Genomic DNA, 6,000 nt, shown 5'->3' with positions numbered 1-6,000 from the left:
TTTCAGGACCCTGTCTTTCAAAGATAATTCGTAAAAATCCAAATAACTTCACATATTTTCATTGTAAAGGGTTTAAACACTGTTTCCCATGCTTGTTCAATGAACCATCAACAATTAATGAACATGCACCTGTGAAATGGTCGTTAAGACACTAACAGCTTACAGACGTTAGGCAATTAAGGTCACAGTTATGGAAACTTAGGACACTAAAGAGGCCTTTCTACTGACTCTGAAAAACACCCAAAGAAAGATGCCCTGGGTCCCAGCTCATTTGCGTGAACATGCCTTAGGCATGCTGCAAGGAGGCATGAGGACTGCAGATGTGGCCTAGGCAATAAATTGCAATGTCCGTACTGTGAGATGCCTAAGAGAGCACTACAGGGAGACAGGATGGACAGCTGATGGTCCTCTCAGTGGCAGACCACGTGTAACAACACCTGCACAGGATCGGTACATCCGAACATCACACCTGCGGGACAGGTACAGGATGGCAACAACAACTGCCCATGTTACACCAGGAACGCACAATCCTTGCATCAGTGCTCAGACTGTCCGCAATAGGCTGAGAGAGGCTGGACTGAGGGCTTGTAGGCCTGTTGTAAGGCAGGTCCTCACCAGACATCACCGGCAACAACGTCGCCTATGGGCACAAACCCACCGTCGCTGGACCAGACAGGACTGGCAAAAAGTGGTCTTCACTGACGAGTCGCAGTTTTGTCTCACCAGGGGTGATGGTCGGATTCGCTTTTATCGTCGAAGGAATGAGCGTTACTCCGAGGCCTGTACTCTGGAACGTGATCGACTTAGAGGTGGAGGGTCCGTCATGGTCTGGGGCGGTGTGTCACAGCATCATCGGACTGAGCTTGTTGTCATTGCAGGCAATCTCAATGCTGTGCGTTACAGGGAAGACATCCTCCTCCCTCATGTGGTACCCTTCCTGCAGGCTCATGCTGACATGACCCTCCAGCATGACAATGCCACCAGCCATACTGCTCGTTCTGTGCGTGATTTCCTGCAAGACAGGAATGTCAGTGTTCTGCCATGGCCAGCGATTGAACACATCTGCAACCTGTTGGATTGGAGGGTGAGGGCTTGGGCCATTCCCCCGAGAAATGCTTACAGGTGCCTTGGTGGAAGAGTGGGGTAACATCTCACAGCAAGAACTGGCAAATCTGGTGCAGTCCATGAGGAGGAGATGCACAGCAGTACTTAATGCAGCTGGTGGCCACAACAGATACTGTTACTTTTGAATTTGACCCCCCCTTTGTTCAGGGACACATTATTCCATTTCCGTTAGTCACATTTCTGTGGAACTTGTTCAGTTTATGTCTCAGTTGTTGAATCTTGTTATGTTCATACAAACATTTACACATGTTAAGTTTGCTGAAAATAAACGCAGTTGACAGTGAGAGGACGTTTCTTTTTTGCTGAGTTTAGATATCTCTATCTTAAAAACTTATTTGGGATCGGTGTCCCATCCACGGGACGGTTGGGCTAACATAGGTCTAATGTGATTAGCATGAGGTTGTAGGTAACAAGAACATTTCCCAGGACATAGACATACTGTATCTGATATAAGCAGAAAGCTTAAATTCTTGTTAATCTAACTGCACTGTCCAATTTACAGTAGCTATTACAGTGAAAAAATACCATGCTATTGTTTGAGGAGAGTGCACAATTTTGAACATGAAAAGTTATTAATAAACAAATTAGGCACATTTGAGCAGTCTTTTGAATTTTGAACAGAAATGCAATGGTTTATTGGATCAGTCTAAAACGTTTTACATACACTGATGCCATCTAGTTGCAAAAATCTAAATTGCACCTGGGCTGGAATAATGCATTTCAAAGATGATGGTACAGAAAAATACAAAAGAACGGTTGTTTTTTTCTTTGTATTATGTTTTACCAGTTCTATTGTTTTATATTCTCCTACATTCCTTTCACATTTCCACAAACCTCAAAGTGTTTCCTTTCAAATGGTACCAAGAATATGTATATCCTTGCTTCAGGGCCTGAGCTACAGGCAGTTAGATTTGGGTATATAATTTTAGGCGAAAATTGAAAAACGGGGTGGATCCCGTTTGGATCCCGAGTTTTTAAACTGACAAAAATATAAAAATATTATGCCAATTAGATTTCTGTGGGGGGTGCAGAAATCGACTCTGGGGGTTTAAGATTAGGGTTAGGCATTAGGGTTATCAGTGTGGTTAAGGTTAGGTTTCAAATCAGATTTTATGACTTTGTAGCTGTGCCAGTGACCACTCTGCAGAGTTCAAATCAAATCAAATCACATTATATTTGTCACAAGCGCCGAATACAACAGGTGTAGATCTTACAGGGAAATGCTTACTTACAAGCCCCTAACCAACAATGCAGTTTAAAAAAAAAAGTAATAGATAAGAATAACAAATAATTAAAGAGCAGCAGTAAATAACCATAGCGGAACATATACAGGGGGCTTATATACAGGGGGTACCCGGTTGCCTCTAGTACATGAGGCATACCAATAAATGCCAACCTGCTTCTCTGCTGCTGGGGGCATAGGTGGAAAGTTTGCCCATATACATTTTGTCTGTAAAGTAGAGATTTTTTATTTTTATTGAATTGATGTTATTTTATACAACTTTTACTCTAGTGTATCCATGGTGTAATGATATGGCAGTTACCACAGTAGTATGAGGGCTATGCAGCTGGATGGGCCATTCAGATGTTTATGGGTTAAATAACAGCAGTTCCATGTACACTTGATGATACAGTATATTGTGCTGAAATCCATAATCCACACTGAACTGAATGAATTCTACAGACGATAATGACGGCCCATTGTCAGACACTAACTTGTTCAGAATACACGTGAGATTATCCAGGTGCATTTTGCAGTTGTTCCTTACTCTATACCATGCTGCCTATCCATTTCCATTAATGTTTAGTCAATGAATTTTTAAAGCTGTACTTAGTTTTAAGGCCTGTTATTATGAATTTACCGGAACAAAACATATTTCCTGTAACAAATTCACATAGGCAAAAACACTACCGGTCAAAAGTTTTAGAACACCTACTCATTCAAGGGTTTTTCTTTATTTTTGCTATTTTCTACATTGTAGAATAATAGTGAAGACATCAAAACTATGAAATAACACATGAAATCATGTAGTAACCAAAAAAGTGTGAATCAAATCAAAATATATTTTATATTTGAGATTCTTCAAATAACCACCCTTTTCCTTGATGACAGCTTTGCACACGCTTGGCATTCTCTCAACCAGCTTCATGAGGTAGTCACCTGGAATGCATTTCAATTAACAGGTGTGCCTTCTTAAAAGTTAATTTGTGGAATCTCTTTCCTTCTTAATGCTTTTACGCCAATCAGTTGTGTTATGACAAGGTAGGGGTGGTATACAGAAGATAGCCCTATTTGGTAAAAGACCAAGTCCATATTATGGGAAGAACACCTCAAATAAGCAAAGAGAAATGACAGTCCATCAGTACTTTAAGACATGAAGGTCAGTCAATACAGAACATTTCAAGAACTTTTTGAAGTTTCTTCAAGTGCAGTCACCAAAACCATCAAGCTCTATGATGAAACTGGCTCTCATGAGGACCGCCACAGGAATGGAAGACCCAGAGTTACCTCTGCTGCAGAGGATAAGTTCATTAGCGTTACCAGTCTCAGAAATTGCAGCCCAAATAAAAGAAAAACCCTTGAATGAGTAGGTGTTCTAAAACTTTGGACCGTTAGTGTATATTAATAATGTATTCTCAAGACACAGGATATCATCATCATGCGGCCATAGTCTCTGTCTTGATTGGCAGACTCTCCTGTTAGCGCTCATTTCTTGCATGATCTCAAACCTCAGGATAATTACGCACAGCAATTCCTAGGAATGGGTAGAAGTGTCTGGTGAGCGAGGTGACAGGATATCTACCTCTAGCACACACAATAGTATCCAGAGATGTCTTTTCCCCATGAGCTTAAAAGACCTTGCATCCCATCTTTGAGGCGATATTTGATTCCAACCATGAACTTGGATCTGCTTCTTCTTTTCTTGGTGTAGTCCCAAACAGTGAGGCTGCAACCCTTTGTCACAACCAAGGAAGAGATGCGGTTGATGATAGGGATGTCAATTCAACACCTATTCAACATTGGTTCAACGTAATTGGAATCCATGTTGATTCAACCAGTGCATGCCCAGTGGGTGGGTAGGCATCAAGGTACTCTCCCGCGCAAATGTGCTCACAATAATAGTGACTGTCCTCTAATATGCACGAACAAAACTTCACGCTGTCTGCTTCTTTCAACCTATTGGGTTCTCGGCATTGTGCATTGCGGACTTTAAAGCACAAAGTGGTCCGAAGCAGAACGATCATCACATTCATGGTTGCCTTGTGTGGACAGAAGGGGTACAGGTATCTCCTTAAGTGACCAGTGTGTACCATACACTCACGTCAGCTGTTGGCAATCGACCCTGTCTGCTTTATTCAGTACCACATGCAACTTGTCTTCATAGCCATGTAGAGGCCCAAAGGCACGTGTGAGCCCACCAGAGAACTTCAGTTTAGGTGCACCAAACAGAAGGATGATGCGGTCGACACGTTCTGCAAACCAGCGCAACACTGCTGGGAAATCATACCCTAAGATAAGAAAGATGTAATGGCTTCGGTAGTCGTGTAGGAGGAATGAGGCGCAGGAAGCAGCGAACACAGGGAGTGGTGTTTTTAATAACACTGGAGAATAAACAAAAGTTCCCAAACATAGGGAATAAATACAAATAGGCAACAAGGTAAAGCCGACGAACAACACGTCGTCAATGAACAAAATTAATCCAGCACAAACAACGGACGGGCCAGCTAAACTAAATACCCCCTCTAATAGCTAATTGGCCACAGGTGCCCAAAACCAAAAAAAGGGAAAACCAAAAAGGGGATCGGTAGTAGCTAATAGGCCGGTGATGACGACCGCCGAGCGCCACCCAAGCAGGAGGGGGCGCCACCGTCGGTGGGAATCGTGACAGTACCCCCCTCCTGACGCGCGGCTCCCGCAGCGCGCCGACACCGGCCTCGAGGTCGACCCGGAGGGCGAGGCGCAGGGCGATCCGGACGGAGGCGATGAAAATCCCTCAACATAGATGGGTCCAAGACGTCCTCCGCCGGCACCCAGCACCTCTCCTCCGGGCCGTACCCCTCCCAGTCCACGAGGTACTGCAGGCCCCTCGCCCGGCGTCTCGAGTCCAGAATGGCCCGTATGCTGTACGCCGGGGACCCCCCGATGTCCAGAGGGGGCGGAGGGACCTCCGGCACCTCACCTTCTTGCAGGGGACCAGCTACCACCGGCCTGAGGAGAGACACATGAAACGAGGGGTTAATACGGTAATAGGAAGGGAGTTGCAACCGATAACACACCTCGTTTATCCTACTCAGGACTTTGAAGGGCCCCACACACTGCGGCCCCAGCTTCCGGCAGGGCACGCGGAGGGGCAGTTTCCGGGTCGAGAGCCAGACCCTGTCTCCCGGTGCGAACACGGGCGCCTCACTGCGGTGGCGGTCAGCACTCCTCTTCTGCCGCGCACTGGCCTCCTTTAGTGAGTCCTGGACGGCTCTCCAGGTCTCCTTGGAGTGCTGTACCCAGTCCTCCACCGCAGGAGCCTCGGTCTGGCTCCGGTGCCATGGTGCCAGGACCGGCTGGTAACCTAACACACACTGAAAGGGTGATATGTTAGTAGAGGAGTGGCGAAGTGAGTTCTGGGCTAACTCAGCCCAGGGGATATACCTCGCCCACTCCCCTGGCCGGTCCTGGCAATACGACCTCAGGAACCTGCCCACTTCCTGGTTCAACCTCTCCGCCTGCCCATTGCTCTCGGGGTGATAACCGGAGGTCAGACTGACCGAGACCCCCAGCCGCTCCATAAACACTCTCCAGAACCTGGATGTGAACTGGGAACCTCGATCAGAGACAATGTCATCCGGCACCCCGTAGTGCCGGAAGACGTGGGTAAATTG

The sequence above is a fragment of the Salmo salar genome, chromosome ssa04 (assembly GCF_905237065.1).
Source record: "Salmo salar chromosome ssa04, Ssal_v3.1, whole genome shotgun sequence".
NCBI classification, from domain to species: Eukaryota; Metazoa; Chordata; class Actinopteri; order Salmoniformes; family Salmonidae; genus Salmo; species Salmo salar.
Note: the sequence above shows the minus strand (reverse complement) of the source record.